This window comes from Rhea americana, unplaced genomic scaffold (assembly GCF_003343005.1).
Source record: "Rhea americana isolate MKP2758 unplaced genomic scaffold, rheAme1 scaffold_78, whole genome shotgun sequence".
In the NCBI taxonomy this organism is placed as follows: domain Eukaryota; kingdom Metazoa; phylum Chordata; class Aves; order Rheiformes; family Rheidae; genus Rhea; species Rhea americana.
The window spans coordinates 1,858,586-1,882,649 of NW_028186956.1; the positions used below are offsets into that span (position 1 = coordinate 1,858,586).

The 24,064-nt window shown below is 42.8% G+C and overlaps 1 protein-coding gene and 1 long non-coding RNA gene across 3 annotated transcripts in view; both read right to left on the reverse strand.

The window, feature by feature from the left end:
- Window positions 1-24,064, reverse strand: part of LDLRAD4 (low density lipoprotein receptor class A domain containing 4) — a 244,969-nt gene that overhangs the window by 23,782 nt on the left and 197,123 nt on the right. The window lies entirely within an intron of this gene.
- Window positions 19,199-23,763, reverse strand: LOC146585677 (uncharacterized). The gene is made up of 3 exons (XR_014897959.1): window positions 23,564-23,763; window positions 23,168-23,246; window positions 19,199-19,439 (listed from the first exon to the last, which is right to left on the reverse strand). It is a non-coding gene; the product is annotated as an uncharacterized LOC146585677 (long non-coding RNA).

A 24,064-nucleotide genomic window follows, 5' to 3' on the forward strand; every position in this document is an offset into this window, starting at 1 on the left:
AGCACCTTTACAGAAATTGCTGAGGAGAAAACAACTCTAGGAATAAATTGGGGATGTGTGGACCAATGGAAACCAASTGAGTCACAGACATGATAGGTCTGAAGGATGGGAAAATCTCTTTATAAGAACATGCCATTAAACATTACAATCAAACATAAAATTGCTCTGCCACAGCAATTTGTTTTATTTGCATTGTTAAATTTCTTCTAACAATAATGGATAGTTTATAGTATTAATGATTTATACAAAAGGAGCTGTGTAAATGAATCCCAAATGGGCTGCTGCTTTCCTAAGAATTGTARACTTAGTTTCCTTCAACTTGATCACAAATCAGTGAGTCACACAAATTTCACATCTGCCTCAGGATACAATGGCACAGCTTCTAATGAGGTTTCATGATGGATTAAGTTCCTATGGCGCAAGAGAGGTGCAAAAACTTATGCAAATTTAAAAAAAAYATACTGCATATCCACAAACATCCATAGTGCAACAATTGTAGATGCTTTGCCATTAACACTGCTAACACTGAATCCTGTAGGACTATTAAAAATGAATTCATTACTCCTGGCTTCTGCTTCCCCGCTTAAAATAAAATGCATGTTTATATACAATTCATGTATGTCCATACACACACATCCTAGAAGTTWTTTTCTCTGCTAATAAAACAATATAATTATCTGGGGTCACAGATACAATTTAAATGTACTTGCACTGCACCCAAGAAAAAGATGTGGACAGAGATTTTTTGATGTGGAATAAGATTTGGATTTAATATAGCTTATACCCCATGTTACCATATAACAGAGTATGTTATTACCAACCCCTACCATTTAAAAACCATGAGTCAGGTCCCCTCAAATTAGAAAAGTGGCATTAAACAACACTGTGGGATGCACTTCAATCATACCTTTCCAGTCTTCTCTGACCTTTAAGTCAGAATGGAGATACTTGTGAGCTCCCTTGATTCCAGCAGCTGAAGCTTTAAGAAAGCCACTCAACTAACAGGAAAATCATAAGAACTGACAACACAGGGAGTAAGAATCAGAACGTACTCAAGGCTTCTTCTGCAGGTATAACATGTTCAGCTCACGGGGAAGCACAAGGAAGCTTCTCACAGYGCACTTCTTTTTCTGACTAATGCCTAAGTGAGAGTGTACACAATAATCCTCGCAGAGGAGACGTGAGGCCAGAGAGGGGAGAGAAAGTCCACAAAGAGGGTCGGTCTCAGGATCCTTCCCGTCGTTCTCCCTCAATCACTTACCAGGTTCCAACAAGCAAAGGCAGAATATTGCCTTCTAACCTGCGCTGTCTTTACAATAGGAAGGGGAAGGGATGCAACAGCTACCTTTCATTAAATAGCTGTGAAATCAGMTATTTGTACTCACCAGAGTGAGTGCAAATATTTACAGAAGAGCACTGTTCTACATAGGCTTTATGTTTTAATCTACCATTACAGGCATTCCTCAGCAAACAGCAGCATTTCTACAGCTTCTTTCATATTGGCAAATGAGTTAGACATCCCAAGAACGCATCATATATACCAGCAGGAATTAGAAGAGAGAGCTCAGTGCTCCGTGGGAATCATGTACCTCACCTCTGCTTGTATAAAGTACACTTTTGGGCAAATAACTTGGAAAATGACAACCATGCTGCTGAAGCTACTAGGTTATTTTTGCCAAAATAGACTATATTATCTTTTCATTTTGTATAAAGGCAATAAAAATTCATAAGATTCATACTTTGCCTTTAAACAAAACAGCTTGGTGATACAGCATTCACACCACATGGTTTTTAACATTGCCATGAATGGTCTGCATTCTTCAGTCTTTTTGACATGTTCACAAGGATGGTGTTTACACTGATTCGTCCATAGTACATCATATCACATTTTAATGATTCAGTACAGTTCTGACAAAAGGAAACATCTGCCGTAATTTTTTTCTTTCCTGAACTTTATCACGATTGAAAATCTGACGTTTCACCAGCCTATGTGCCAACTGAAAAGCACGCCAAGTTCGGCACTTCCTGATACATACAAATGTGTGCAACATGAACAGCTAGTACCAACAGCGCTAAGCCATCACTGACTTGTCAGTTCCCACCACAAAAGAGAAAAAAGATCACAGTTTGTGGGCAATAATTTCATAATCTTGATCTGGTTTCCATATGACAGAGTGCAAGAGAGAGAAAGCAAAAGAAAAAAAAAAGCAGGCTTCACAGCTCTGTGTGATGGCAACATAAGATTTCTATGTCTTGCCATATTGCAGCCAGAAAAATATTAAAGCAGCATGTCAAAACTGGCATAGCTTCTAAGAAAAGATTTCCAAATATCGCTTGATGGAGAGCATCCTAGCAACTCGATAAGAACCTGAAAACCACATCTGTTTTACATAAAATGAAGGGGCTCACACCCACACAATGCCAGCATTCGTTTCCAGCAGAATCAATGGCATCTACAGACTCCAGCTGCTTCCTTCCCCGGACACTACGGCTACAACAGGTAGGCAGCTCACCAAGTTGCCCTGACCATCGCTAACTTCTCACACCATGCCTGAGGGTGCCTATCATCGCCTTTAATGGCACAGTTATTCAGGGCTGAAGCAAAGAGATGGACACAAAACCAGTGATACAAGTGACCYAGTGCTGGTTCAAGCATGAAGAACCACAGGGGAGTGGCACTACTCAGTAGTGATATTACTCAGGCCATGCAGGTGGGAGGAAGGAAAGTTTCTGAACATGCTCCAGGACAGAGACGGGTCCTCAGAGAGGTTGAATGGGTTCCTTCTGACTCCGCTTCTCCATCCACTTCTGACCTGCTCTACCAGCATTACCCACATAGCCTATTTACATTGGAAGTATTTCACTGGAGGGCTTCAGGGAGAGAGGTTTTACACAGAGACTGAGAGAAAAGGAAAAATACCCTGCATACAAAAAAACCATAAAACTGTCCCAAGTGCATGACATAAAAGAGGTTTAAGCGGATGCACRGTTCGGTAGCTACAAGGTAGGGCTGAGATTCAGCTCATCTCCTCAGCTCTATCTAAGACCTGCCAGGGACCTAAGGCAGGTCTCCTCAGCTCTCCAGGCCTGCTCCCCCTCTTCTCTCCCTTGGGAACACAGTAGCACCTATGCAGCATTCGCACAGATGAAGGCCCTACTTAGTTCAGTCTTCACACACTATCTGGTGCTGGCACCATATGAAATTTGGGCTGCTAAGCCTCTTCGGAAAACGACACATAACCTCCTGAACCACAAAGGTGCATTTTCAAAATCTGCCCAGTGGCAAAATTCCAAGTGATTCCAGTGAGAAAAGAAAAGGGCAGGCCCCAAACAGCTGCAATAGCACTTTTCTGTGTGCGACAGCAAAAACAAAATTTGCTTGAAATCTCATCAGACACACTGGGAGCTGACAGCTAATGTGTCTTACACTTGTTTGGCTGGTATTTTTGGACAGGAGGCTGTGTTTTCAAGTACTTCATTGCATGTTCCCACTCTGCACAACTGTACATCCGACACTGCAGCGACTCAACAGTGGCATTTTGGTCAAATCCACAAAAGAGAGACCTTATATCCCATTTGGGTGGGATTATTTTTTGTGTGTGTGTGAATCTATGTGTAAAGATGAAGTTTGATATTGAGTAAAGTGTTTTCAGGTTTAAAAAAAAATAAAAAAAACAGCACTCTCCCATTTTGCATATATATGCATGTGTATACACACATGCACCATGCAAGAAGAGTTAAGAGTGAGTAAACAGTGAGATCAGTCACTYTTACTTGTACACATCACCCTATTGGGATAGCAAAACTGCTAATGCTTCAAATTTGGCAAGATTGAAATTTTTAATAAAGAACATGGTTTTTATTAGGATTAAGGTAAAGGATTAAAAACAAGTAAATCCAACCTGTCATGCAGGCTCCAAGGAGAGGGCTGTGTTTTCAGGTTCAAACAACAAAATTCCAGGCTAGGAGGGCAGGACATGACAGGGACAACACACCTTCCCAGCTGTCTCAAGGCAAGCTCAAGGCAGACACAAGCCTCCCAAGCAGCGAAGGGCCAAAAGATCCTGCAATCTTCCTTTTCGAGAAGGGTCTCCGCAATACTTCCAATCTGCTGAGTTTTAAGCTGAGGCTTAGAGAATTGGCCTGAGTCAAGTGAACCCTCTGTGCAAAGCAGCCCCAGTGATCCTCTGCCATCACGACTGAGCTTGGCGCATTCGTGAAACGATTCAACAACCACCAACCTTGACTGCTCACCCATTAACTGAGGAACACGAGTCAGGCTTGCAACGCTGTGAGACAGGCTATTTTTACAACTCTTGGGATGTGCTGTCACAAGAGTAAATCCCAGTCGCAGATTTACCGAACRGGCTAAGGGGATTTGCCGGGGATTTTAGGACACTCAGCATCCTGATCTGAATATGAGCTCAGGCCAGGCTTTTCGCCCTTCAGAAGTCATGGACAAATGAGTCGTGAGACCGCGCAATCGCCCTTTGGACATACACTTAGGAAGGCCTGTGMTGTGCACAGGTCTCTGGAGTATTGCAACCAAATACCTCTTAACCTCCTGCAATGTTACCGACATTTTGGGGAGCTTTTTTAGCCCAAAATAGCCAGTTACCCCTGCTCCGAAGTCAGCAACACGACATAYGGAATCCTTTCACTGAGGCACACCATGTTCTCAAAGACGTTGACACAAATCATCCGCAGGCGACTAGATTCTCAATCAGGATTTCACCTACATGCTACAGTGTGTTTAAAACCAGACYCGGGCACAGAATTCATTTAAACTAAGTTAACAGTGGTGGAAATGCACCTTCTGAAAGCGGTCAGAAGAGCGAAGAACAAGATTTTTAGCAGAATGACATTAACCTCCACTTCTACTGCTTGATGATACCACTGCACCCTGGGGAGAAAATACATCCCAAAGCAGATTTATTGCACAGATGCTAATTCTCCTATTTCTGTAGTCTCAAGCAAATATAAAACAAACTTGTAATTATTTAGRTCACAAAGCTTACACCATGTAACAACAGCTCATTGATTTTTTTTTTTRATTTCTTTTGGTCTTGCTGATAAATTCAGCACAGAAACATAATTCTCTGGATAACCTTTATTCTCAGAAATCTGATCCCCTCACTTCAACCGATACACAAAATAGTCTCACGGAAAAGTCTCAGTGCCTCACTCATGGCACATGCATCAAGTTTGAGAAATGTTGCCATACAACCCTGAGTAAGCGCACAAGGCTGAGTTGCTGCTGCGGCCTTTAACGCTGCATTTCCTGATGTGGAAGTTGCATGGCATTGTATGAGTGCAGTTTGGTAAATTAATTAGAAAAGGCACACCCATTGCAGTTCTCATCCTGGTTTTTAGACACCTCAATTACCTTACGTTTAGACACGTCAATTAGCTYTACCTTGTCAATATATCTAGTTTCTGTTTTACACAGAGAAGAAAGTAAGAAGGGAATTGCTCAATGTATGATAGTGCATACAGGGAACATGGATCTGTCATACAACCCAAACCAGTACTCAAAATCTAAATTTTTCCATTTTAAGCAGTTTGCTTAGACACCTAGAATTTCAAAGGACCTGGGCATTTGCCCTTCATGATCTTTCATACTCTTGCTCTCAAAGCCCAGACTACAATTTTTTGTTCATTTTAGGTGTCTTCCTCAAAGGAAGATTTAACCTGAACATCTCCAAACATTTTCAGAAAATTATTTTTTTCTTCCACTTTTAGAGGTAAGAGTTGAGTTTCCAAGTGTTAAATCTCAGAATTTTGTGGGTCTGGTCGCCGTATCAAAAAAAAAAAAAAAAAAAAAAGTTGTTGTTCTTGATTTTTTTTTAGCACAGTGTGAACTTCCATTGCATAAACTGGCTGGGTCCCAGTTTCCAAAATGTTAGTGTTTTATGTTTGCTGCTATTTTTCTTCAGTTAATACTTTACAATTCTGCCTGTAACTGAAGTAGTTTCTCTATTGCCTACACATTTTCCCATTTCTAGTTTGACAGTACCGTAACTCATTTGTTTTCTCAATGCATCTTTCAGCATCACTTCCACTTCACAGTGCAGATGTCTAACGCAGATCAAGGCAGGCATTGCAGTACATTTCTTTCCAAAAGAAATTCCCCACCTCCTGATTTGTTTCGCAACATAGCTATCAAAGCATTAAATAAATAACATAATAGTTAGCATATACCTATTGTTTTACATATTCAGAATGGTTTGTTTTACATATTCAGAATGGTTTATAGATGTTACTCAATTTCTTCACACACTACTTCTTTGCAAATAAATACAGAAGTGCTTATACTATATGCAGAGAAACTGCTACAAAGCAAGTCAATAGCTGTAAACTAAATAACTGGATTGACAGCTCCTTACTCCATTTCCAAGGCTTAAATTAACCCTGTTTATATGAAATAATAATAAAAAAACTGCAGACCACCTTCTGCAACTGATTAAAATGTAAGCTAAACTTTTCTTATTGCTTTTTCTAAAAAAAAATCCCAAACCTGGGTTCTCTTCCCTCACAGTCTCACACACACACAAGCATGGCTCACTGGTCAACACAATCTTCAAAGTTTCCCATCTTGAATGATTTGTTTTCAGGAACAAAGCCTGGATAAAGTCCAAGAAGCCAGTGTGGCTTGGCAGCAGCTCAGAAGACTGTCTAGGTGTGTCTGGCTTGCCCAACTAGCAACTCTTTCCCGGTCCTACATTCAGAGCACATTTATATTTTGCAGTACTGCAGCAACCTGAGCATTAACTACTATTCTTTCATTTCTGAAAAGGTTACCAGTTTCTCCCACTAGCTCTCCAGGCTTATGGACTCTGTGACACTTTGTTTTTTAGCTGTTGGTTGAAAATTTGATGGCAAAGMAAATTTCATCGCGAATGTATGGATTAGGATTTACGTCTGGGAAAACAATCTCCCCAAATATCTGTGTGAAAGTAATGCAGAACCATACCACACTGTAATGCTTAGTATTCTCTTTCTGAAAATGGAAGCATTAAAATACAAGGTCTACACCTGAGAAATGCAAAGAAACTTCTGAAATGACTAAGAGGCCCCACTCATGGCTGTGCAGTCAAAGCAACCGTCTCCTTCCCTCTCCGCTGCCCTGGCCAGGTAGCACCTGCCACAATAAAGATTTGTTTTTCAGCTGTGTTTGACTCCACTCAATACTGGTATCAGGTCAATATTTCCCAGCTACTGCCCTCAAATTGTTAAATCCTGAAATAGGTCCCTCTGAAAATTATTATACTAATGTTTCATGTACAGAAACACTGAGGGAGATGAACATTAATATTAACCTAACAATATTGTTCAAACAGTAAGAAATCCCTCTTCTGCTCCCCCCGCCTGCCAGCCTCTGCTGCTTAAAACTATGAAAATTAAATCCATAAGGGCATTTACAGAGAATATCTTATTCAGGGAGCAAAACAAAAGTGACTGACACAGTTATTTGTCACTGACGGTAAATAAATTCACACAGCTTACAATGTTTACTCTGGAGTGCCGGTAAAAGATCCATTCCTGATGCATTAGAAACAAGTCTCAATGACAAACTTCAGCTCTCTGCTCCAGCAAAGCTGATGTATTGACTAGACAGGTAGATATTAGGTACTCCGAGTGTCTGGCTGCTATGGAAATCACATTGTGCGCATCTGACCATCGTCAACGGCAGAAGACAAGTGCGAGGCTCATTCTTATTCCAGCCAGGAAACAGGCCTCGTCTGCATTAGCCTTTTTACTGAAAGGCTGCCATATTTGTCAGTTCAGACGCATGTAAGATAAGCTCTTTCCCCGTTATCTAATATTTCACCAGGCAGTGGAAACGACGGATAAGCAGAACCTAATAGTCTATGTGGGCAGGAGATCTTGAATGCTGTCAAGCTCAGCACAAGGCTGGGATGCCCTACACAAGGGGAAGTTTACAGCACAAGTTAATCACTTCATTTTGAAGAAAAACTAATAGGGATTTGGAAAAACAGTTGCGACTTATCCTCGCTGTGCAGCGAGCCAGGAGACAAGTGTAAAACCCTTAGTGCAGTCTGTTTCTCAGTACCTCTCCCTCCCTGTAACGCAGGTACCACTCAGCTAAAATTAAAGTCCAGTCAAAGAGGATTAAAGGAGGAAGCTGTAAAAGCGCTGCTTTCCCTAAGCAGCAGGAGGGAGCAGACAGACAGGCAGGGAGAAGCTGAATGAAAAACACAAAAGTCTACCTTCTCAAAAYGCTCTGGCCCATTAATCCCTGCCTACAGGAGCTAGCACGTAAAGCAAACGGCAGCCGGCTTTAACGTTACCCGTCCCCTCTAAAACCACTCGAGTCCCCTGGAGCCTTCGCAGCAGTTGCGCGCGCAAGGGAAAAATGCTCTCGCTCCGTTGCAACGCTCCCGGGCAGGATCCAGTGGTGCTAAGGGAATTCTGCGTAAAACTAAGATACTCAGCCTGTTTCAAACCTCACAAAAGTATGCACGATTTAACAGCACGTCTGCTTAACAGATATACCATCTCAAATAGTAGTGACTGTAGAGCAATGCTGCTCAGCTTAGTGCAGGGTCTAGAGACTCGAACCAGCTTGCACAGAGGCGCAGTCCCACCAAAAGCTTCTAACACTGTTCTGAGCCCCACAGAATGGCCAAGCTCTGGCCAAACCGTTTTTTCATCTGGCAAAGTGTCCTCTACTCTCTAGTCCCCAGCCGGTGCCCGTATTTTAAAACCTTATTTGAGTGACACCGCAAATTCTGCAGTGTACACAGCCTCCCGATGTRAAGTTTGCTCTTGGTACTTCACCCGCTCACTGACGGCATTTCTGCTCCTCACCACCACAGTCAGCAGCTCCCTAGCTGCCAACAGCAACCAGCGTGGGATCGCTGCTGTCAGCAGCGCGGCACCGTCCGTGCCCGCGGACGATGGCAGCTCGCTCCCACTCCCGCCCCGTGACCGAGCGGGGCACCAAAAGTCACAAGAAACCTATTCTCAGAGAGGCAGGCGCTGGCTCCCGTCAGCGCTCACCCCGTCCTGCAGCCCGCCGACCRCGGGAGCACGTGCGAGGCGCGTGAGTCGGCAAGAGAAACAAAGCCCAGTCTGCGTCTAATTTTAACCTTGGCAGCCCTAAGGATGTTCGAGGCCATCTTTACCTTTGGCTCTTCCAACTGCCCTGCCTGTAAGGCCGCAGTCCTGAAGGCTCTTGTGCTGTCTCCTTCCTGCTCTGAAACCTCGGCCAGACGGGAGCGTCCGGCAGCGCACGGGAGCCGGCTGCCCTGGAGAGGCTCCACAGCCCTGCGCGCACTCGGGATGCTCCACAGTTTCTCGGCCTTTACTCAGCCGAGCCATGCAAGGTGCTTCCTAATAGCCATGAGAGGACGTGGGAGCTGGTAGGAACCGTTCAACATAAAACGACCAGCTGCAGGGTGCTGGGAAAGACGAGGGCAGAGGACCCRGGCCAAGAGCTCCCGGTACACRCAGGGCCRCAGCTGGGCGAACTCCCTTTCCTTSCACWGCCCCCTCGAATCCAAAAACCTGTTAACTAGGGCTCAGCTACCCGCTCCTCGCGCGGGAAGCTGCGCCCAGCACCACGGTGCAGGCCCTGGCCCCACGGCGGCGAGCTAGCACTTGGCATCGCACAAAGCAGCGCTCTGCCATCGGGAGTGTCGAAACCAGAGCGTGAAACGTGGGAAGGAGCGAAAGGCTGGTGTCACCTTTTGAAATGCTTTATTTACTGTTAGTTCCTCAYGCTGCAGCAATGCCTTTCTTAAAAACTGGGGGGGGGGGGGAGCAACAGCCCGATGGTCTCCCTTCACCTTTTAAGGATTCCACCGCTGCYTGGACTCTGCACGCAAACGCGCAGGGGACATCCCAGGTTATTCACGGTAACGTCATCGGTAAAACTCAGCCTCGGGGTTACTGCACGGCCTCATTCACGTCTGTGATGGGACCAAGTAAAAATACAAGTTTCTGGAGAGAAGTGTATGTCACATAGCTGCGCAGCATGACCTCTTCCTTTCCTCCATGTTCCAGCTAACACTCGAATGCTTGCATAGAAATAAATCATCTTATTCCCTCTGTTTCTGAATATTTTTTTCCAGGGGGAGAGGGAGCATACCTGGGTTAGACACAGACAGGCCTACTTAAAAGCAATCTCTGGCAAGTCCATTCTCTAATGAAACAATTGGGGCAGAATGGCTCCCTCTTAATGTTACATTTAGTCATTAAAAATGTGCATTTGTGATTCTAAAAGCTGCTAGAGGCAAAACACAACAGAGAGATACATACTCAGATTTACATTTCGTTTCCAGTCTTGTAGATTCAGTGGAACTAAAATTAACATCTCTACCTTTTATGTGCATTTATGGACAAACATTCATTGAATAGTAACATACACATTTGAAATATCTTTCAGTAGAGGACTAAATGCCTTTTTAGAAACATAAATAATTTAGCATCGTAATACTGTGAAGTGTGTAAGGACACTACTGCATCTAGCTTTGGGGTACCCAGGATGTCGTCACCTTAAAACAGCAGAATACGTTGGCTTGAGCAGAAAATACATGTGGTTAATGGACACATATATACTTGAACTGCACTAGAAATCATGGCTAAATAATAGACTATACAAATAGTAATAATAAATAATACAAACTAAGCAGTGGGATCTTTAATTATGAAGATCTACAAAGACCTTTGTTTCACACTTCATCCACGCTTGTTGACATATTAGTAAAATTAGTTCATTCTCATTATTTATTTGTATTACAGAAACACAAAGATCTCTCAGTGAAGAATCATAGCTCTAGTAGCCTCAGCACTGTATAATTAAAGAAGATGGTCCTTACATCTGCTATCTTGAGATGTACCGCTACGATAAAAAAGATAAAATGAACTGCTTATGAAAGAAGAGGATGCGATTAAGGAGTAAAATGCTCATATCCACTGTTCCCAGTCCTGGGTACATTCAGCTCACCAGCTGCCTAGCCACTGTCAGAAAAAAATTTTAAAAAAAAGCCTGAAGGGAGCCTGCTTAGGATTTTAACAGAAAGCACTACCCATACATCAGGTACCACCTACTGAATCACTGAGACAGCTTTCTGTTGCAGTAGGACGCTCTCCCACCAAGCCACGGTACAGTAAATGCACAGCTGGACTAAATGGGGCAACAGAAAAAATTAGCATCCAYTGTATTTACTGAGTTCCAGACGTACTCTGGTTCCGCTGAACAGCAAAAGAAACAGTGGGGAAAATGGCCCAGACATTTCTACAAATAAAACTCTTTTTCCTAGTACCAATTCTTTAGTGTTTTTGCTCTCTAAAGAAACACCACATACTGGAAAATAATTAAAGCTTAAAAAAMCACCCAAAATGCTATCTGAAAAGTTCGACTCAAGTAACAGCAAAGGAACTAGAAGAATACATAGATCCAATGCTGTGTCCTTATTATTTAACAGAGTCTTTTTCACCATTAGAAGCTGGAAAAAACAAATCACAAAGCTGCTCAATTCTTTTTCCTACTGCCTGAACTCTACTTTCCTTCCAGTCTATGCAAACCAGGAACAGAAAACTGTACTTTGTTTTCCCATAACAGTTTGCAATTTCACAGCCCACTTCAAATAACTTCTAGTGGCAATTTTTTTCTCAAAACTCTTAGGAGCAGGGAACCTTTAATAATTTGCTCGTACGGTGCAATAATATGAATTGAAAAAAAACATACAGACAAACAGAAACAAATCAGTGGCAAGCTGGCAAGCTAAGTTGCAGTCTTAAAAAACACAAAAAATAAATTAAGGTGAGGGACTATATGAAAGTAAAAAGGTGAGGTGTAATATGCACCTAAGCAGGTGCTCGGAAGTGATGATTTCACTGTCTCCACTGATTTAACAGCTCAGGAGCTCCTGGCACACAACTGCTCTATCTCCAGCATCTCTGCACTGGACAAAAAGGTCTCTACAGAGAACCCATTTGTAAAAAGGTGGTTCTTTAGGCTATTTTAAGACAATAATTTACAATGCCTATATTCACTTTGTATTTTGTTGCTGAGAAGTGCAGAAACAAACTGATTGTTCATCTTTTACAGTAGTTGAAAAGCACAGCGCAATTTCAAGGGCAGATCAAAGTTAGACTAATTATTTCCTTTCTGCATATCCTATAACTAAATGTAACAGGTCACTGGGGAAGGGTGAAACAAAAGATGAATGTATTTGCACACACTAACAACAAACACTAAGAAACAAGGACACTATTTATATAATAAAAAGATGCATAAGGGAAAACATCAAAGCCTGTATTACATATACAGATCTGCAAATATATCACCAATGGTGCCTAAATAACTAGGGAAATATATTGGCTGTTCTCTTTCTCCACATTTAGTTCAAATTAAATCTAACTGCTGAGGTGATTAAATCCCAGAGCCTTTGGCAGTACTGACCATGAAGGTTTGATAATTGTAATATTGCCCACTTGAAATTAATCCCAAGATAGAAAACAAAAAAAAAAAAAAAAAAAAAAAAAAAAAAAAGAAGAAAAACCCAAAGTGTTTTCATTATTTTCTATTTTTAGAGCCATTTGAGTTTACTAAGGCAATACCTTAAAGATTTAGACTACAATCAGGAAGGCTACAAATATGCTTTATTATTTTTTTTAATGAAACTTGACAYTCTTATTTATACAGTTCCAGCAATCAAGGCTTTAAAATACTCCAACTGTCACAAGAGCTGAAGAGTGGTTGCTCATAGAAACCTGCAGAGCAAACAGCTATTGCTCTGCATTAATTCCTCTCTAGGAAATCTCAGCAGGGATATTTTGCTTAGGTTATTGTTCCTTTGTCCTCTTCCCAGGTTTCTTCATCTGCTAGTCGAGAAATCACGAGCTCTTTGGGGAAAGGACAGTGTATAAGTCGGGTGYTTTGCCCATCTGTCTGCAATTGCAAAGATGTTCTCTATGGCATATTCGTAAGCACTCCTGCCTTCTACTGCTGCTTCACAGAAGTACCTACGTAACTCAAGATGACCCCAGCACGCAGGGACCCTTGCAGATAGCATATAATACATAATAGCATCTGTCAAGGCTCAGGCAACTTTCTAATTCCTGTTAAGACCCATTAAACACTCAACTGGTCAAAAGTGAATTTGTGGCAGATGAGCAGTATGGCTCCTTGTTTCCAAATGCTCCCCTGAAAAACGCATTCCCAGAAAATATGCTCTTTTCCAGCAAACAAGGCTTGCTGGAATAGGAAGAGAAAAGGGAGTGGGCATTTTCATGGCAGAAAACCCTCTTAAGCAGCCAGGAGGCAGCAGGCAGGGAGTTCCCACGGTGCAGGATGGAGGCTCGGCCAGAGGAGTGGAGAGTGCGGGTGGCTACGGCCAGCCGGGCGTCTAGCGGCCACAAATCCTGCCGGAGGCATCCTCTGCATAGTTATCGCCCCTTTCTTGCATTCTTGAAGCCTGAGGAAAGGCTGTCACACCTGTCTGACACCCAGGAAAGGCTGCCACGCATCCGTCCAAGCATACAACCTCCGACAGGGAGGAGTATGAATGGCTCACCTGAGCTTCTACAGCAAAACGCGGAGCCAACCCAAACTCCAGTTCTCCTCACAAATAAAGGGTCTTTCATTTGTTTGACAGTACTTTCTTGTAATGAGTGCCCCTTTGCTGTTCCTTGACTAAGAGTACAGATATAGGCATTTCTCACCCACATAGTACTCAAATGACTTTCAAACCTTGGTGTGAGCRTGTCATTTTTTATAGCTTTCACACCCCAGTTGAAACAAAGCTCAGACAAACCCTGAAAAACTAAGGATCTCTCCAGACATGTCTAGACTCTCAGTTCAACAAGGCACAATATTCTTGAACTCTCTAACCTTTATGGGAGGTGACCAAAGCCAGCTCAGACAGACTAAACTGACACACCGCCAGCTAATACCCTGAACACCTTAAAATGCAAATAGCTCTAATCTTATTAAAAAAATGATGCAATTCACCCTACCATGACAGCAAGAGGGGGAAGGGAAGCAAAAAATACTGCTGATAGCCTAGGCTACCAATCCCATCAGACAAAGCTGTAACATTTATGAATTATTTCCACTTCCAGTCAAAGGAGTCCTGAGAATTAAGATTTTTTTTTTTTTAATCCATATTGAGTCTGGTAAAAGCTGTATCTAGGCTAAGCGTGGGAGGTGAAAAACTGCCACCATCTCCCAAAGACATGACTAATGCAAGATTTGGTAAGTCAGAAAGACAATGCCAAGTCTTTCCTCACACTGTACAACTTGGATGAAAGCAAATATGTAGGAAGGGAGGTAGATCATGCCAGTGTAGGCTGACGCAGTATCTGCCATTATAAAACAGGTACCTCACAAACTTAGATGGAGCAAACAATGTAGAAACTGAACAAAAACGTAGCTCCTTGCAAGCCAGAGCTTTCCCATTACCCCAGCTCCTCAGAGGAGCCGATAACAAGGCAGCTTGGCAATCACAATTCAAATCCTACTTGTAGAAGAAACTGTGCCATGGATGCAGTGAGCTTCATGCACTGGCTAACTGAGATTGCCTAAAAGCAACTCATGCACAACCTGTTAAAGAACAGCCTCCATCTCCACTCTTATAGTGTTAACGTTCTGAACATAAGGTAAAGGCGGATTAGTGAAAAAGTCTTCACTCTGACTGGGCTATTTGTATTCGGTATCATGGAAAAATAATGCAGCTTTGGATTGCTGCACCCCCTTCCAGCTAATATTTTCCGAATTCCTTCCAAAGACTTTACAGTTTTGAGTTTGGCCCTCAGGGAAAATGCCCCCAGAGAGGTTGGATGATTACAGGCTTGTGAGATTGATCAGGTTTCCTGATGTCCAATTCATTCCTTCTGCAGGAGCAGAAATGCACAATCAGCTAGGRCTAACAAACAAAAAGGATAATAAACAGGTCTCTGAAGTGTTTCATAAACTGCTTCTTATCATATGGTACCACTAGAAGAGCTGTGCTGCAATAGCACAAAAACCTTATGGTCAGGCTAACAAGCAAAGACATATAGCTGCAAGGACTGCTGGAGTTCTGGAAGCTATTTATGATGGCAATCTGCAACTGGTGTAGAGTAGCATGTCCAGAAGGAGTGTGGCAAGCTGACAGAAAGTGAGTACCAAGCTTCTGTCTTTTCAAAAGGTTTTGCTCAGCTGGGTTTCCCTATGGAAATGAAAGCAATTCACCATGGGATGCCAGGGAAGAAGAGATTGTTTTGGTGTAAGCCCTGTAGAACTTCTTCATTCTCAGCTTTGCAAAGAATGCAGCCCCAAACCGTGCTTCCTATCACATGGAAGACCTGTCAAAAATAAAACTAACCATTCTATAAACACCATTATTATCAAATCTACACCCACCTCCAGATAATAGTTTATTGTTAAACCTATGACTGGAAAAAATCTCTTGCCAAGTGACATCTCAAAGTAAAACTAAAAACAAACAAGCTACCCAAATGAAATGCACCCAATGAACCAAAAGCCAAACAGCTCACAAATGCTATTGCAATCCAGCGCACATACATACACAATTGATATACCATATTGTTAGCCTGAGTTTCTGTCTGTCTTGGATCATAAAGGCTTACTATGAATCTATTCTCAGGTGAGCTTTCCCACGCCATTAAAAAAATGCTCATCTCTCTTTGAGACTAAAAACTCATGTTTAAGTCAGGTCACAAGGGAAGAGATGAGACAGTCCCTGTAAGTGAGCTGGGCTGAACTACTCCACTGATAGATTTCAGATCAGGAATCCAGCCACAGTCTGCCAGTTGTCAGGCAAGCAGCCAGCAAGAATGTCAGCCAGCAACAGAGACCTGCAAGCAACAGGCAGAAGCTGAAAGCAAACCCAGGATGAGAATGCCACACCACGACCTGCACCACACTAGCTGGAGAGAAGCTCACTGAAGAGACTGGTGATCTTGTAGAGGAAGTTTCATAAAGTGCAGGCAGCGTAACTGGTTTCCTCTCTTTCAGGTTGTGCTGGATCATAAAACAGATCAATTCCATCAGCAAAAAGTGAAATTCTACCACTGTGAGACACTTTGACTAACACCCTACACCACGGATTGTTTTTCCAGCTTACGCAAGGGTCCAGCCAACCAGGATTACAGCTCTGTAGAGAACCTCACAGATCTCTCTGCTCGCTCAATGCTATCCATTCCAGGCTTTCATAGACTGAGTGTCTCTGAAGTCCAAAAATAAGTCATTGTTCTTGTCATCGTTCTGCCCGCTTTGCAGAACTTTTTCCTGCAGGATCTGAGCATTCCCATGGAGCAGACTGGAACTTTAYGTTGGCTTTAGCCTGAGAATGAACTGGCAAACAAAATGGGAAATTGAAGTGCATGGTGTAGCAACAGGATAGCAATATGGGAGTTCAACGTTTTTCTTCACAGCCCTGCAGACTCCACAGCATCTAATGGCAACACTACTGGAAGATGATAGTGTTAAAAAAAAGTGACAGGAGGGCTTCCAGTTACAAGCCCCACCTTCAAATTGCTAGAAAGACTTGGATCAGTCATTCCAACTAAATAACCTAAGACCCCTAGCACAGAGCTTCACCCAAGAAAAGAATTTTGCTCACGTCTTTTGCTCCTCTTCTTTGGCTCTGGCCCCAGTACAGTGCTGCTGACTGTCTAGCTCCCACAATCTGGCATGTAGAGACAGGAAACTGGAGAGGCGCTGCAGTATTGGGAACACAAGTAGTGCTAGCACAGTGGCAAAAAAGCAGGAGAGGGTATGTAAAGCTCTGTAACGCCCCACAATCACCCTCAGTACAGCCACATGAGTGACCATCTCTGTGCCATGGCAAAGGAAAAGATCCTAAAAAAGCTTTTGGAACACGGAAAGATGAATTGGGAAGTTTTGCACTGTTTTTCCTCATTCTGCTAGGTTACTGAGTGCAGGGGGAGATGGTAGACGACCACAGCTGTTCTACAGATCATGCACCACCRCATGTAGAACACGCAACACTGGAAAAACTATGAGAAATGTAAACTTTTGGTTTAACAATGTTGTCACTGTTTGCCCTGCCTCTTTGAAATCTGCCAGGGATGGCAAAGGGCAGAAGCAACCACAGTGATCACCACAGGAAGCAGAGGAGAGGCCTGGGCATTCTGTGAGTATCTATGGTACAAAAGATTTTTTTAAAAAGTCCATTCAGCCAATTTTCTTGGATCATCTAGCCAGCACCTATAAAGGCTGCTTAAGTCATTTTTATGCATACCCCAAATATTGAACCAACATACACAAACTGGCACAGCCCTTCAGAGAAGAACCAGAATTGTTGAACCATGCAGGCTGGAAGGGGCCTGGGGAGGTCTCTAGTCCAACACCTTGCTCCAAAAGCRGGGTCAACTCTGAACCCAGATTGGGTTGCAACTTAGCTCCTGCTGACTGGACTGACTTTAAGAAACACTCTTTAACTCATCAGTACAAGAAGGGAACTGCACTAATTAAAGTGAATTAATTTCTAAAAAAAAATAAAAAAAAAACAAAACATTGTATCAGTATTGCTTGGGTCTAAGTAACCAAGGCTAGCAAGAGTTTCTGAGAACAGSCTGTCGGGGCAACAGGAAATACTTCCCTCTCCCAGCATGAGTGTACGTAAGAGTTCACAAAGCTGTGCAGGTAACCGTCTCCTACCCCTAACCAGCCTAAACCAGCAAAGAGTCCGTCAGCCAGTATAATTTAAAGCCATTTCTTGAAAAAAAATGAGCTCTACCAGCAAAATAATCTTTTTTTTTCTTTTTTTCTTTTTTTTAAAAAGGATCATTTCATTTACATTCCAGTTTCTGCTGGCACAGCTGAATGTGTTAGGAGACTGATTTACGCACAGCCCTCACTGACGTACCAACATTTTCCAGTGCAGACTAAACTGCAGTCATTAACTAAGAGAACATTTGAGTACAACAAGTTTAAAGGAGCTCCCCAAACAATTCAAAACTACATGTCAAGCAATTTTTAAAAGTCTAGCAAACAAGTCACTGATAATCTTTCCTTTAGAAATGAGACTTGTCTTTCAAAAAGTTCAACACAGTCATTGTGGTCAATTTTGGAAAAGCACCTTATGTCACTGAAGAAAACCAAAAATTAAYAGGGCTGGAGCAGAAGGCAAAATTTTAGCAGTGAAAGAAGTGCTTTATGGCCTAAGGAATGCAAGTATACACACATTTTACCTTTCAGTTTACTATAACACAGCCTGGATATTATCAGTACTAGCATGTTTGATGCCTGAAGTACTTGCTAGGTAACAGGAAAACACAATTTCGGATATGCTAGTACTTTAACAACAGCTCTGCTTGTGGCRCACAAACTGACTGTGATAAAACAGTAAATGGGAAAAGTTTTCTTTTTTCTAATTCAAACAGAAAAGTTTTCAAATCAGTCAATGAGTTACGGTTGCAGTGTAGTATGCCTGCACTGCAAAGGTGAGCAAATTCCAAAATGTAATGGTTCACAAAGCTGTAGCTGTTCTGTACATAGGATTCCYAAAATCTCACCACAATACTAAATTTTTTAGGGGATAATTCAATGTGCTTAAATTTTTTCCTTACTCTAGTCTCATCTTGGTTTACCGATTTTTTATTTCCCTTGCCCAGAATGACCCACTGCCACTACCACAAGCTAAAATTACAYATAGCTGGCACATAGCTGAGGAATAGGGAGGCCATTTTTAATATGATTCGCTTTTACAGGCAAAACAGCAGTTAATAATCAGTTGACCTACTTCTACAGTAATTTACCGTACTTAAACAAACAACCCAAAAAACGCACTTCAGAAATGAAAAATCATCTCAAAAGCTTAACTGGGGGTAGAGAAAGACGGAAAGATGCTATTGTCCACTGATTTACACAGGGGAAAGGGAACTGGTAGTAAGAAGTAAGGTTAACCACACTAAAAAGAAGAAAAGAAGAAAAACTTTGGAATAAGACCTGGGTCATCAGGATTAAAGCTATGGCGCCCCATTCCGAAATGGAGATAAATGCATTCTCGCCCTCCGTGTGAGGTTGGCATGGGGGCTGCAACAGCCATAGATTTCCCCTTCCAGTCCTTCACATCCCACACCACAGAGCTCTCCAGGACAGCACACTAGAAGCCAACTTTTTTGTACGTTTGAAGGAAGATCGTCCAAATTAAACACACTCACTACTTACAAAACATGTCCTTATAGAAGTATTTATTTGAATAGGAATTTATTCCCTCTGATTTTTTTTTTTACTCTCTCCTTTCCTCCTCGAGCCGGCCGTGCAGATAGCCCAATGAGTTTCCCTTTTCTTTGCTGGCATGGATGCTGCTCCCGGTGACGGGGCTGGCGAGATGCCTATTGCTTTCAATGGGCAGAAGATCAGGCCCAGTCCTGCAGATGTTACTCATGCAAGCGCTCAGCTCCACCCTTYGCTTCTGACGTTATTCCATAGCCTCCTATTTAGAAAACAAACCGGAGCGACTGAGACATGTACAGCAATAGGCCTCTCTTATTAGTAYCTTATTAGTTTTTGCACACTCCCCCTCCAAAGCCTTGGTCACTGCTTAGTCAGGGCCTGATAACACAGGCTTTAGCACCTATGGACTGCCAACATCAGGCCATTTCCAAGTGCGTCCTAATGGCAGTCATGTACCACTTCTGTTGTTGTAAAGAACCACAGCTGTTTTGGCCTGCGGGGAACTCTTACTCAGGTAGGAACAATAATCTTGTCAAACGTTAGCAAATCCATCTCAAATACTATGACATGACATTCGGACTTTTTCTTAACGCCTCAGTTCCTGGAGTCATGTTCTGTCTTGAGAAATTTGGCTTTTGTTTAAAAACTAATCCTTCAGGTTCCCATGTTTGCAGAGGATAACCTGGAAATCTGGCTTCAGAGTTTCCCAAGAGGAAACAAAAAGCCAGAAAATAAACAAAAAGAACTGGAAGCTTTTGTTGGTTTGATGTCATTTGCTGATTTTTCTTAACATCGCTATTTTAAGCAATTCTCTTTTTTGGTTCAAACTGACAATTTGCTCTAAGCCAAATCCTGATTCAGACTACAATCACTGCAGATTAAAAAAAATTCTCCACTTGTTAGTCAACACTATCTGATATTTAGTAATTGTATTCTTGTATCTAATTCTTTTATAGTAACATTTTAAACCTCTTCATGGGATTACAGACAAATTTTGGAAATAAAGTCCATTCCCAATCTAGAAAAATCCTAGGGCAACTAAGAGACTTAGAATTCATTTTATGTATGTGAAGTTGGTGTAAGAATTGTAAATACACACCTATAAGACTCTCTATATTGGACTGCTGCCCTTTGCAGTTGAACAATTTACAAATAAATATGTAATTGTACTTCAGTTGCTGACCCATGTAATGTGCACTGTTTCAGTATTTCCAACTTAAATAAAATGGTGCTCTTCTTAGAAAAATGTTCAGCCTGCCTTATTTCAATCAGTGGAACTGAAATGGAAAATTGGGATAAAAATATATCTTTTTTTTAACTTCTCTGCCTTTATGAAAGCAAAATATGCAGCAGCTTGGACAACTGCAGATCTTTAATAAGAAACCTTTACAATGCATAAAAAAATAGGAAAGAAAGAACAGAACTGTGTTTGCTTAACATCTGTGTATTTTGAGCACGTGTATGCAAGAATCTGCGTTAGCTGTAGCCCTCACTTTGCATTGTYGATTAAGAAAATAACGGAGGAGAGACTGAGCCTCCCAGTGCAGCTGGGTCTGCCCGTACCATGGGACTCTTATGTGGCACCAGCATGGCCCAGCTGTGCGAAGTGCCCTACGCCAATGTCCCGGCCCGGCGACTACAAATGAGGGCTTATTGCGCAGGGTGAGCACCTGCTAGCAACAGGCTGTTGTGGCTGCAAATACGCAACCCCGCGCCGTCCCCGAGCACCCGGAGCAGCTCGGGAGCCGGGAAGGCTCCTGCGCTCGGCCTGGCACTGACTGAGCCGGCGACGCAGCCCAGGATTTATGGCCCCGTCCACTTCAGCYGCTCACAGTGACCTGCCTCACGCGGCGGCGGTGCACGGGCTGTCCTGTCTGCAGCTGGCTCATCGGGATGGAAACTCTTCCCTTGTCCCCAGAGAGAAACCCTGTGCGTTTCCCCTTTCTTGTCCAGCCTCTGGCAGCCATCCTTCTCCATGACCCACTGCCACAAAACAACCTCACAACAGAGAAATACTTACACGGAGCTACTTCAAATTATTTTTACGGATACTTGAGTTTGGGTTCCCTAAACCAGACCCCCTGAAGGTCTCCAGCTTGACCTCTAAAGAATTATACCACCACCTCCAGAGGCAAATGCTATTTCATATTAACTTAAGATCCCGTAAGTGGGAGGACAGGAGGTTGCAGAAGATATATTTAGCCACAAAAGAATTAACAAAACCCCAGAGCTAGGAGCGCAACGAGCAAGTGCTTTGAGACAACTGAATATAATACATTCAACTCCCCATCTAGTCCTACCAGTCCCAGAAAACAAGTTATATGTGGGGGAAGTCAGGTTTGGATACCTAACCCGGGCACTTCAGCCCTCTCCTCCAGCCTCCTYGTTTCTTGAGGAGGCTTTTGTGATCCTCTTTCTGAATTTTAAGGAAAGAAGTAGCAAGTCAGTACCCTGGAGCTTTATAAGAAAGATAGAGTCTACTGAAGAAAATGTATTTTGTTTTTGGTGCACAAACAAATGAGCAAGATTCTAGGAAATATTTTTGAGAAAAATAACAACAATATGGATGGTGTTAGCCTGACAGGTGACTAAAAAACTAGCAAGAAAGGCTTGAGGAATGGCTACTGTAATGAAAATAATAAGATGTTCTAGACATCAGCTCAGGGAAGAGCTGGGATGAGATAAAGGTACCAGGAGAACACAGTACTATCAGGACTCACTCCAAGTTTCTACAGATGCGAAATATTCTCCTGTGTTAATAGTAAAACATGGACTTTTATCTAAAATTTTAGTAGAGACCAAACAAAATGAAGAATAAGTCATGTAGAAATTTAAAATTAACAAGCCATTACCTTCTCAGCTCTCCCCAAAAGACTTTGGCTCTAATTTAAGCATAAAAGTCAAATGTAAAACCCTAAAGTAATACATTTCTTGATGGTAAATTCTTAATTTGAGGGCAAAACAAAGACAACTGATTCTTCCAGAAAATACCTGCTCCTGATGCAAAACAATACCAAAAAGTACCTCTTTGGGGTATACGCACACATACGAGATTGATGTGTTTATAATGCAAAAAATTAAGTATGAGCCAGTGCTGAGAAGTCAGGAACTGTCAACTGACCTCACCATGCCTGCATAAGGAGCTTTTTTCTTCCAAAGGCAGACTGCAAATACTGAATACATGTCTTTTTTGTTATGATGACATATTATGATGCAGGAAGGTCTTGAATAATCTTTTCTTGGTTTGTTCTTCTTGAATTTTAACCTTGGTGAAATCAGAAAAATCAAGTAACTTTTTCCATTCCTGCAAAGGACAATTTCATGGTGGCCTCCAAAGAGTGCTAACATTTAACTAAGTGTAGTCTTTCAACCAGGTATTCCTCAGGCTTAAGCTGGTTTTCACAAGAAGACAGAGATATTTTGCAGTGAGTACAAATCCTTCTCTAAACTGTTCTGCTTTCAGTAGGTTCAAGTAGTAACAAAAGTGTTTTCAGGACCTGAGAAACCACAGTAACCTTTACTGCACAAAACAGTAAAAAAACCCCAACCAACCAACCAAAAAGCCCCTTCAGAACCGCACCACAAACCCAGACTCCTCCTTGTGTCCTTTCCACATGCATTTTTCCGCCCATCCACAGATGTCTCTGTCCTCTGCAGAGAAATATAAAAGGAGTGGTTTCCCCCACACTTACATATCACCTTTCAGAAGTGTTTTTCCCCCCTCTGGATGTTTCTCTTGGGATATATCCCTATCTTGGGTAGGTAACTGATGACCAGAGAACTCCTAAGTCCATTTTCTGACCCCAAGGGCARGATTTTGATTTCCCCCATTGTGGCTGAAGCCAACAAAAACTTCAGTGAAAAAAATGAGTTTTGCTGGTGGAAACGTCGAGTAAAGGCAGGCTTCGGTTCCTGCCTCGCTACAGAAATAGATCAGTGAGGTATGTTTATGCAGTGACATTTTTCAAACATGCACTAAAAAAATACTCAGCTTGAATATTCCACAAATTCCTTAAGCTCCTGATACCTCTTCCTGRGCCTCGCTCTTCATTAAATATAATGACTCCTTAAAACGGAAAAGAGAAAAATGTCACTACCACCTGCTGGCACTCATGAAAGCCATCCAGGCGAATGCACGGCGCGTCCAAATGCGGCTGCGGACTGGGTCAGAAAGAAGGCTACGCGGGCACATCCTGGAAGGGGCTCTGCCCTTTAGGGGCACTCTGAGTATCGCCTTGGACATCGTCTTGGACAYGCTCACGGACACACAGCGGGGTCCGGGGCGGGGAGGAGGGAGAGGGAACAAACCTGTTTAAACACAAATTCCTCCCTTCCTCCTCCCGTCCCTCCCTGCCCCCCTCCCCAAGAGAAAACGTGATTTACCAGAAGGAGCTCAGAGTGCCGCTCGGGCTGAGAAAGTACACGGCGAACTGCGCCGCRCGCCCAAAATAGCCCCAGAAGAGGAAATGGGTGGGGGCGAGTTTCTTTCTTCTGCTCACAAAGAACTGCACCAGCCAGCAGGGCTCAAGTAAAAACAGCCCTGACACGCCGCCGAGCAGCCCCGGGTGACGGTGCTCCCATCTTTTCCCAGTCTGGGCTATTTTAAGCTCACAGCACAGGAAACTTGGCACCCAAGTGTTTCCGAAAGTTGCCCCTGCTGCTTCCACGGGTTCAGATCATTCGCAAGGGCACAGCTCGCAGCACACAAAATGTTGAGGGGGCAGAAGAGAGAGCGCCTGACAACTGGAGGCAAATCGTTTAAAGCGATCCGTAAGATCTAGCGATAATGAGGGGAAGCTGAAAAATGTTTGGTTTTCAGGCCTGCGTTGCTGATTTTCAAAGCAGCCCGACGTTTACGTGAGCTGTCCAAGCACTGATCCATGA